The 11,196-nt window shown below is 46.1% G+C and overlaps 1 long non-coding RNA gene across 1 annotated transcript; it reads right to left on the bottom strand.

The window, feature by feature from the left end:
• Positions 1 to 2,475: 2,475 nt before the first annotated feature.
• On the bottom strand, positions 2,476 to 9,634 carry LOC148149296 (uncharacterized). The gene is made up of 2 exons (XR_015758089.1): positions 9,114 to 9,634; positions 2,476 to 3,356 (listed from the first exon to the last, which is right to left on the bottom strand). It is a non-coding gene; the product is annotated as an uncharacterized LOC148149296 (long non-coding RNA).
• Between the last annotated feature and the right edge of the window lie 1,562 nt (positions 9,635 to 11,196).

Here is an 11,196-nt window from a genome sequence, read left to right as displayed (position 1 = left end):
TTAACATTAGTTTGGGTTGGGCTGTTTTTGAAGTTAACCAGATTCAAATTTAAACAATTAATTTAAAATATGCCCAGGATACAAAATCCAATTGGATTTAAATCTCCATCATTCAATAAGATCATGGCTGATCTGTTTGTGTTTCCAATTCCACATTCCCATTGAGTCTGTATCAGCCTCGACCCTTCTGAGTGACAAAAATCTGTTATCTCTACTTCAAAATATTCACTACCCCTACCTCCACCACCTTCTGATACAGTTGTTGAACTTTCAAAACAGTGTACCCTGAAGGAAATATCCATTAGAAAACTGGGAGCTGAGCAGAACTCAGAGTGTCCAGAAAGAAGCCGTTTTCAGATTGCCCGGTATATGACGAGTGTGTCCCAAGTGTTCAGTATTGGGTCCTCAACTGTTTCCAATCTCTCTCACTGTGGGGATTGAAGGCTTGGGGATTACATTCACAGATGACACAAAGATGGAGAAGAAAGTAGGTTGCGAAGATGACAGGACAGGGGCCAGACCAATAGAGATACGTTCTATGAGGAGACAGCAATCAGCAGATGGTGTATAATTTGGGAAAATGTGAAGTTGTTTGATTAGAAGTAACAAAATGCTGTGTATTATTGCAATGAGACTAATTGAGGAGTTAAAAAACCAAAGTGTGTGTGTGATGTTTCAGTTATTCCTGGCTACTGGTGAAATTGCATCTCAAAAACTGTGCACAGTTTTGGTCTCCTTATTGAAGGAAGAATATAAATGCATTGGAAGTGGTTCAGAGGAGATTTATTTTATTGATCCCTGGAATGTGTGGGCTGTGTGATGAAGAAAGATTGGAAAGGCTGACCTTGATCTCACTCGTGTTGAGAAGAGTAAGGGGTTTCCCTGTCCTACAGTATTCTCCAAACACTTATCTGACCCCCTCATAGTCATACCCTCCTGCCCCTTACTACACCATGGAATTGGACTGCCTGATCCTGAGGCTTATAACCTCCTTCTGGAACAAGGTCTCCAGGTATCTCCGCACCTCCCTGATGTGTCACCAATTATTTCAACTCAGCCTCCAATCCAAACACCCTGAATGGGAGTTGCTGTAGTTTTATACATTCGCTACAGATGTATTTACCCTGAATCACTTTAATTCAATAAAGAACTGCTGATTTCACTTAAAAATGAAAGGTATCCATTCCTTTATTAAACCAGAAATTGTCTTCAGGATTTGTATTAAAGTTTTAATGCTTTCCATTTATTGACCTTCCCTGACTGAGGTTACCTGAAGCCATAGAAGATACAAAACGATATAGATGGGCTGATCAGTAACAAGTGGAATTCATTCAGATAAATGTGAGTCTGTGGACTGAGCTCTCCCTGACCATGCGAGTGAGGTGAGGGCAGAGTGACAGCACTTGACATCAAGGTCGCTTTGATGGTATGTGGCATCAAGGAGCCTGAGCAATGCAGCAGCTTTTCACCTGCTGTTCCAGGGAACACATCAATATTTGGATCCCTCCAAGCAGCTCCTGGGAGTTCTGTCATCCCGAAGGGACAAGTCCTCCTCCTCAGTTCTGGATAACAGCAGCAAGTCAGCCATCCACTGTCCAAAGTGTTTGGGGGAGCTGAACTGAACTCTTGTAGCCCTTGTGCCATGCTCTGCTGGAAGGTTGGGACCCCTTGGGGTAGACAGACCCATCAATATTGTTGATTTTTAAACAGGAAGGTGAATATGTCCCGGTCATCAGCCCTACCTGCCCCAATATGGAGCAGAACATGTTTGAAATGACCAACTGTGTAAAGACCCATTGCCAGTCCATCAACAAAGAGCCAATCTGCTCCAAACACTCCATTAGTGATCTCTCTGTATTATGTTCAAATCCTTCCCATTAAGTGCCCAGGGAGCCCACCCTTACACTCTTGGGTTTTGCTAGCTCTTCCATCGCCGATGTACCCACCTGAACCCCTCCAATTGGTCCTGTACTGGAGAGAGCTGATCCCAGTGCTTTCGATGGATGAATCAGTGTGTCTACGAGATACATTCCCCGTTCTCCACCTGCGCACACGTGGGCACAGGATTTTCCCCATTCATCATACACCATTGGGCACATGTATTTGAGGTGGGTACTATCCCTTTAGAGCACCAAGGGGGGATCGTTGAAGGAGAGAGATGCCATCTCCATTCTGGGTATGCACCTTCCCTGTCTACAATCTGAGTTCAGCTTCCTCTCAGCATCAGTCCCCTGCCTTTTGGAAATTGAACACATCTTCCCTCTTTTCCCCATTTATTGGGGAAGGTTTCCTTGGGGCCCTGCATTTCTGCTGTAAGAGCCCCTTCTGGCCACAATTGTAGCAGTGCCCTCCTGTTTCGGGGACCCCATCTTTTTGCCCCCCTCATGTTCCATGCCTTGATGGTGCAACCTTTCACTTCACACACCCTTTCCCTAAGGCTTCAGCTCTGACCATTTTCAAAACAGACACGAGACAGAGACTGAATCTTCTTCATCTTTATTCCCTTTTCCAGATTGACATTGACAGAAAACAGACTGCAATTAACAGCCCAGACAGAGGAAGCTGCACAAATTCACAGCCAAAATGGAGCTTGAGGAAAACACTTGTGGAGATTTTTTCAATAACATGAGAAGCCTGTCCTTTTGAACAGTGACAAAACCGTAAATTGGAATTGGTGGCTGAGCAGGAAGGAGATCTGGTTTACTGAAGCAGAGACTTTGGAGGTTCACATTGTTTTGTACAGCTGACAGTCTTCAGCACCTTTGAGAGGTTTTTCTTGGCATCACAGGTTAACATCGTTGTCATCAAATATCACCAGTTCAGGGACAGAATGGGGTTAGATACAGAATAAAGCTCTCCCCCTACACTGTCCAATGATCTGTCTTAACTCCTGAACCTCAGAAGTGTCCCCGAGCTGTCCCAAGAAGGAAGAGAGTTGAAATTCACTGCTGACAATGATCTTTGTCCTGCCAGCTCAGCCCTGTTCTGTTTAAAGTTGTGTCTCCTCTGTGGACTGTCTCAAACACTCTACACACATTCTGATCTCCTGATGCTCTTGCTGAGGGGAGAGGGGAGGGTCACGTGGGTGAGGGCACAGGAGAAGCGAGCGTTGGACTCCCAGTCAGACCCAGAGAGGGTCAGCAGGCTGCTGACACTGTAGGTGCTGTCCGAAGCTCGCAGGTAGTTGCTGGTCTGAACCCCGTCCGAAATGACTGCACCGTCCTTCTTCCACTGCACCTCCAGCTCATCGGGATAGAAGTGATTGGCAAGGCACACCAGGGTGGCAGTGCCCTTGGCATTGACCTGCTCCGGGGAGGGGGGCAGCAGGGTCAGCTTGGGCTGAGAGTTCTCACGGCCTGAAAGACAAGAGAAACAATTTTAATCCCTGCCATTCAAAGGTATTTCAACTCTCAGAACGTTAATTGGCAAAACAATTCATTTGAACATTTGCAGACAATACTTACAAAGCCGACAAACGAATGCACATTTATTAAACGTTCTTTTTGATGTTGGGCATTGAAGTCCCCCACTCAGAGTTCATTTTGTGCCATCAACACCCTGAGTGCTTCCTCCAAGTGTTCAACGTGGAGGAGAGGTTGATGTATCAGACAAGAGAGGGCAGTATGTTTTAACAAGCAGGTGGTTCCATACAATCATACAGCACAGAAGAGGCCATTCACTCCATCAAGTCTTTACAACTAAGATACTGGAAATCTACTCTCCACCCACTTTCCAGAACTGGACCCATAACATTGAATATTATGACAATTCGGGTGCTTATCCAAGTACTGCTCAAGTTTGTGAGGTTTGCTGCCTCAACTACACTCCCAAGGCAATGTATCCAAGACCCCCACCCTCTGGGGGGAGGAACATTTCTTCACATCCCCTCTAAACCTTGCACAATGAATGTGTGCCATCCTGTTATTGCCCCTCTGTCTGAGGGGAACAGTTATGATCTTCCTAACGTATGCACTTCCCCCATACCCTGCACCTCTCTGTCAGATCCTCCCCCTCAACCTTCTCTGCTCCAAAGTAAACAATCTGAGTGTATCCAGCCTCTCACCACATCGTCTCAGATACTCCATCCCAGGCAACTTCCTAGTCAATCTCCTCTGCAACCCCTTCCAGCATAATCACATCCTTCCTACAGTGTGGTGACTGTAACTGCACACAGTCCTCCAGCTGAGGCCTAACCAAAGTTCTGCATCACTCGAACATATCCTTCCTGCTCTTATAATCTATACCTGAAATTACAAAGACAGCTATCCAATATGCCTTCATAACTGCTCTAATAACCTGCCCTGGCACTTTCAGGTATCAGTGGACAATCAATCCAAGATTATGTTCTCACACAGATTCCCAGTGTCCTGCCATTCATTGAGTACTCCATTGTCTTGTTAATTCCTCTAAAGTGTGACGTCTCACATTTAACAGATTTAAATTCCAGCTGCCTCTGATCTGCCCATCTGATCAATCCTGAATCCTAAGACCATCTTCCTCACTTTCAACCATCCAGCCAATCTTCATGTTGTCCACAAACTCAGTATCATCCCTTCCTGTATTCTCATTGGCAATGCTTGTATATATTATAATCAGTGAGAGTCCCAGCACTTATCCCTGTGGTATGCGGCTCCATACTGGATCCAGTCACATGAACAGCCTTTTCCCATCACTCTCTGTCACCTGTCCCAAAGCTAATCTTGGATCCAACTTGCCAAGTTACCCTGAATCCCATTTGCTTTTACCTTCTTTTTCAGTCTCCCATGTGGGACCTTGTCAAAGGCTTTGCTGAAATACAAGCATACTATATCAACTTCACCACCCGCATCTACACACCTAGTGACCTCGACAAAATTCCACCAGATTTGTTGGCCCTGGTCTCCCTCTGACAAAGCCACAGGGACTATCCCTGAAATGGAGATTCATTCTGTCTTCAAAACTTCCTCCATTCGTATCCCTACCACTGATGTGAGACAGATTGGTTTTCCTTGCCCATGCTTGACCTGATGCTATAAGACTTCACGGGGTCCAGAGTCAATGTTGAGCACTCCCTGAGTCACTCCTGGAATACCATGAGAGCAGGAAGTCTGGTCAGTGACAGTAGTTGGAGCTCCAGATTTCAGAGCTTGAGCAGCAGCTGGTGTCAGTGTGGAGCGTCCGTGAGGCTGAGAGCTCCGTGGAGAGCACGTTTCTAGATGTGGTCACTCTGCAGCTTCAGAGTATGCAAGGAGAGAGGGAATGGGGGAGCAGCAGACAGTCCAAAAGGATCAGGCAGCTCGTACAGGAATCCCCTGAGTGTTTCCCACTCTCCAACCAGGATTCAGTTCAGAATCCTGATGAGAATGATGGTTCATCTGCGGAGTACAGCCAGAGCCAAGTCCATGGCACCACAGGGGGCTCAGCTGTACAGGGGGGCACAAGGAAGACTGGAAGAGCGATAGTGAGAGGAGATTCGAGAGTGAGGGCAATCGATAGGTGTTTCTGCAGCTGCAGATGGGAATCCAGGATGGTGTGCTGTCTCCCTGGTGCCAGGGTCAAGGATGTCACTGAGCAGCTGCAGAGCACCCTGAAGGGAGAGGGGGAACAGTTAGCAATCGTTGTCCACATCGGTCCCAGTGATGGATGGAGAAAAAGGACGTGGTCCTGCAGTCAGAATTTAGGGAGTTCAGCAGGGAATTAGCAGCAGGAGCACGAAAGTAGAAATCTCTGGATTACTCCCAGTGGCACATGCAAGTGAGAATAGGAACCAGAGGATAACTCATGTGAATGTGGAGCCGGAAAGAGGGTCCAGGAAGGAAGGCTTTAAATTCTATGGAGTTGGAGTTGGCTCCAGAAGAGGTATGGGACAGACTGGAGGGTTTGCTCCTGAACAGAATTGGGACTGAGTTTTTTGTAGGTGATTTGCTGGTGCTTTTGGAGAGAGTTTAAACTAACTTTGCAGGCCTGTGGGAACCAGGAGATAATATTACAGGGGAACACCATTCTGGTGCTTTTGGGGAGAGTTTAAACTAACTTTGCAGGCCTGTGGGAACCAGGAGATAATATTACAGAGGAACACCATACTGGTGCTTTTGGAGAGAGTTTAAACTAACTTTGCAGGCCTGTGGGAACCAGGAGATAATATTACAGAGGAACACCATTCTGGTGCTTTTGGAGAGAGTTTAAACTAACTTTGCAGGCCTGTGGGAACCAGGAGATAATATTACAGAGCAACACCAAGGCCTACAGAATCCTGGGAAGATAGATAACATCAGAATAAGGAATAGTAACTGAGCAGGCAGAGTGAGGGAATGAGCAATAAATTCTAATTCTGGGAGACTGCATGTATGAGCCTACACCAAGTATAGGGAATCAGACTAGGGAGTTACATACAAAGAGTGCCAAGTGGAAACCTGATGTCGTGGCTCGAACAGAGACTGGACTAAAAGAAGGGCAGGACTGTGTCTTCAATATTCCTGGATACAAGGTGTTCAGGAAAGAGAGAAAAGGGGGAAAAGGATGGTGTCTGGTTGGAGTAGTTAAGGAGATCAGTGCAGAGCTGGAGAAGGAGGATGCCCCAGAAGGGTGAAGGACAGAATCGATTTGGCTCAAGATAAGGAACAAAAAAAGTGCAATTAGATTGTTCAGTGCAGTCTGTAACTCACCGACTATTCAAGGGACAAATCTGCAAGAAATTTACGACGAGTTGCAAACATTATAGAGTCATTACAATGGAGACATTTAATTAAACAAAGTTCAACTGGGTTAGTAGCATTGTGAAGGGCAGAGAGTTGTGAGAGTGTGTTCAGGTGAATTTTCTCTAGCCGTCTGTTTCCAGTCCAATGAGAAAGGCGGCTCTGCTCGAACTGGATCTTGGGAATGAGAAGGCCCAAGTAGATCAAGTGTCAGTGAGAGGACATTTAGGGAAGAAGGTCTGATATGGTTGACTGGATAATAAGGTTAGATCACATTGAATCGAGGGATGGCTACAGCTAGCCAGTTTGATGCAAAGTTGGCTTTACAGTAGGGCCAGAGTGTGTTGGTAGAAAGTATTGTTCAGACTGGAAGCATGTGACCAGCGGTATGCTGCCAGAATCAGTTCTGACTTCACCATTATTCATCATATACGTCAGCCATTTGGATGAGAATCCTGGAGGTATGGTGAAACAACTACAAAGAGGCTGGTATCCTGTCACCAAGTATCCTGTATCCTGTCACCTTTATTTACAGAATACACTGGCTGCAGCCAGCCAGCTTGGAGTCAGTCCCTGAACTCAGGAGACTCTCTGAATCCCCTGTTTATATCAGTCAGCCACAGCTCCCTGATTGATCCAGGTTAACTACCCCAATCAAGGATCTCATAGTCAATAATATCCACCTGGTTCTAATCATTGTACATGGTTAGTAAGTTAGCCAATGAAATCAAGATTGGTGGCACAGTGAACAGTGAAGGGTACGATGTGATCTCGATTAACTGGGCCAGTGGGCTGAGGAATGGCTGGTGGAGTTTAATTCAGATAAATGCGAGATATTGCATTTTTTTAAGACAAACCAGGGCAGGATGTACACAGTTAATGATTGGGCTCTGTGGAGTGTTGTCGAAGACAGAGACCTAGGGGTGCAGGTATATAATTCCTTGAAAGTGGCTCCACGGGTATAGATAGAGTGGGAAAGTAAGTATTTGGCACACGCCTTCATCAGTGAGAGCATTAAGGACAGGAATTCAGATATCATATTATGGCTGTACAAGACATTGGTAAAGCTACACTTGGAGTACTGTATACAATTCTGGTCGCTCTACTATAGGAAGGATGTTATTAAACTGGAAAGGCTTTAAAAAAATTCCAAGCATGTTTCTGAGACTGGAAGATTTGAGTTATGAGGAAGGCTGATTATTGCTTGCACTATTTTCCCTGGAGTGTAGGAGGCTGAGGGGTGACCATTTTGAAGTTTATAAAATCATAAGGAGCATAGATAGGGTGAATAGCCAAGGTCTGTTCCCCAGAGTAAGGGAGTCCCAAACTGAAGGGCATAGGTTTAAGGTGAGAGAGGAAAGATTTAAAAGGGAACTGAGGGGCAACTTTTTCACACAGACAGTGGTGAATATATGGAATGTGTTGCCAGAGGAAGTGGTAGAGGTGAGTACAATTGCAACAGTTAAAAGTCCATTGGACAGGTACATGGTTAGGAAAGGTTTAAAGGGATATGGGCCTAACCCGGGCAAATGGGATGACGGGCATAGATAAAGTGAATAATTCAGGAAGGATGTGGATATTTTACAAAGAGAAGGCTGACAGGAGATTTGATCGAGAAATTCAAAATCCAGAGGGGTCTGGACAGAGTAAATTGGGAGAAAATGTTCCCACTTAGGAAAGGATTGAGAGGGGGAGGCCATAGACTGAGAGTAATTGGGTAAAGAAGCTAAAGTAAGATGGTGAAATCCTCTTCAGCCAGTGAGTGGTTAAGGTGTGGAATGCACTGTCTGAGAATGTGGTGGAGGCAGCTTCAAATGGAACATTCTGAAGAGAATGAGACTGTTATTTGAAAAGGAACAATGTGCAGGGTGACAGGGAGAAGGCAGGAGAATGACACGCAGTGAATTACTCATTCAGAGAGCCGGTCTAGACAGGATGGGCGGAATGGTCTCCGTGTGCACTGTAACAGTTCTGAGATTGTGTGATTGAGCAGAGTTAAAGCTGGGGGAGGTGGGAGCTCGGTGTCTCACTGTGCTGCTGCTGCTGCTGCTGCTGCTGCTGCTGCTGCTGAGGTCAGTGAGATCAGAGACTAGGACAGGGAGCCAGAGCTCACATCAAACTCTGCCCGTGTCCGTCACACTGAGACTGGCAGGAGGCTACTCACTGATTTCAACTCCATGCTGCAGGAATGGGACCACAGGCTGCAAATGGACAGAGCTCCTCCACACAGTGAGTAAAACTGACTGACTTATATCTTGCTGCTTAAAGGGACAATGGAACTAAAGAAATACAGCTGGACACCCTGTTAGACACAGTGCTCCTCAATCAACCATTTCATTCACTGCAGCTCCCCACGAACACCTTCAACAATTTAGCATTTGTGTTTTAGAAAGTTTCAGTATTGACAGGGATAATAGCAGAGGATTGAGGTTTACTTACTCAGTCTGAGCTTGGTTCCTTTACCGAATGTAAGCGCTTGGGTAGCTCTGATACTGCTGACAGTAATAGTCAGCGACATCCTCATTCTGAACGTTGCTGATTTTCAGGGTGAAACTGGTCCCTGATCCACTGCCGGTGAATCGATCGGAGACTCCTGTGAATCGATCTTTTGCTTCATAGATCAGGAGAGAGGGTTTCTGACCTTCCTGCTGCTGGTACCATGCAATATTATTGCTAATGCTTTGACTGGCCGTACAGGTGATTGTTGCGGTTTGGCCCAGCCCCACTGACAGCACCGGGGGAGACTGGGTCATGGTGATGTCCCCACTGATACCTGAGGGGTTGGAGAGAAACACAGTGAAGTCAGAACTGTTGCAGAAAGAGCCTGTCAAATGAGAGATTGTTGGAGACACTGAACATTCCTCTGGTTTCAGCATTTTCCCTTCAATCGTAAGTCAGTGGAATTGGAGTGAAATGGAGAGCAGCTTAAGATTCAAGGTGGAAGGAGAGAGATTTGTACCTGCGACACAGAATGCCAGGGGCCAGATCAGCTGGATGTGTGAAATCATGGTGTGTGCTCCTGTCCCTGTGCCTGGTTCCTGATAAACTCTCCCTTCACTGGGCTCTGTTTTATAAAGCTGCAGCCTGTGAGAGTCTGACTGGGTGTTCCTCAGTATGTAAATGGCATCAGGCAGAGAGAGCCACGTCATCACCTCGCACTTCCTCTTCCCTCTGTTTTCCATTTCACATCTTGCACTCATTCTCTCTCTTTCCATTTATATCTATGCCTGTCTTACACTGACTCATTGCTTCATTTTCTTTCTCCATTTCCCTCTCTGTCCTCTCCCAGTTACATTGTCACTTCACATCTCTGTCTCTTTTTCTCCATGTCTTGATGCCACTCTCTCTCTCCTTCTCCCTCAATGTTGGTTGGTCACTGTCTGTCTGCCCCCCTCTCTCTTTCTTAGCACCTTTTCCTATCCTTCCCCCTTTTCTTGATCTGTTTGCTCACTCCTTTTTTCCCTGTACTCTGAGTTTCCAGTTTCTCACTGTCTCAGTCTCTCTTTGTCTGCCTCCCTCTCTCCTTCTCTGTCACTCTCGATCTGATCTCTGTAGTACTGCAACACTAAGTCCTGAGATAGCAGTTAAATGCCTCCCTCTCTCACTATCTCAAACTCACAACATGGGCCCTTCTCTCTCTCTCTCTCTCTCTGTCTCAGACAATCATTGACCTGAACAACACTGATTGAGGCAATTTGGCCTATTGTGTCTGTGCTGGTCAACAAAGATCCGACAACAGGAATCCCATTCTCCAGCTCTTGGTTGATAGCCCTGCAGGCTATCGCAACACAAGTGAATATCTAAACACTGCTCCAATGTTCCAAGAGTTCGTGACTCAACCAGCCTTTCAGGCAGTGCGTTGCAGTCTCCTACATCCTCTGGATGAAAACATTTCTCCTCAACTCTCCTCTCAGCCTCTGACTCGACTGGGCCTGGACTCACTCGAGTTCAGAAGGATGAGAGGGGATCTGATTGAAACAAATAAATTATAACAGGGCTGGACCGGGAGGAAGTTTCCCCTGGTTGGGGAGTTTGGAACCAGGGGACACAGGCTCAGAGAGGTAGAGGGTAGAGCATTTCGGACTGAGACGAGGAAACATTTCTTCACTCAGGTGGTCAACCTGTGGAATTCTCTAACACTGAAGGCTGTGGAGGACAAGTTGATGAATATATTTAAGAAAAATAAAGAGGTAATATTTTTACATTTTGACAGATCTAGGAGGATGGGAGAAAGCAGAAATATGGCATTGAGAGAGGATCAGCCATGATCATATGTAATGATAGACACGTCTCAAAGGGCTGAATGGCCTACTCCTGCTCTGGGTTTCTATGTTTCTATGCCTATGTTGCCTTCAATCTCTGCACCTGGTGATTAACCCCGTTATTCATGGAAAATGTGCTTTCCTCCCCACTCTATCTCTGCCCTCATAACCTACACCCCTCTACCAGGTACACACTCAACCTTCATAGCTCCAATGAAAACAACCCCAACCTTTCCAATCTTTCCTCATTGCTGAGAGCC

The sequence above is a fragment of the Chiloscyllium plagiosum genome, unplaced genomic scaffold, assembly GCF_037043375.1.
Source record: "Chiloscyllium plagiosum isolate Xiang-an unplaced genomic scaffold, Cpla_swu_hap1 HiC_scaffold_9, whole genome shotgun sequence".
In the NCBI taxonomy this organism is placed as follows: Eukaryota; Metazoa; Chordata; class Chondrichthyes; order Orectolobiformes; family Hemiscylliidae; genus Chiloscyllium; species Chiloscyllium plagiosum.
Note: the sequence above shows the minus strand (reverse complement) of the source record. Positions and strands in the feature narration are given on the sequence as shown.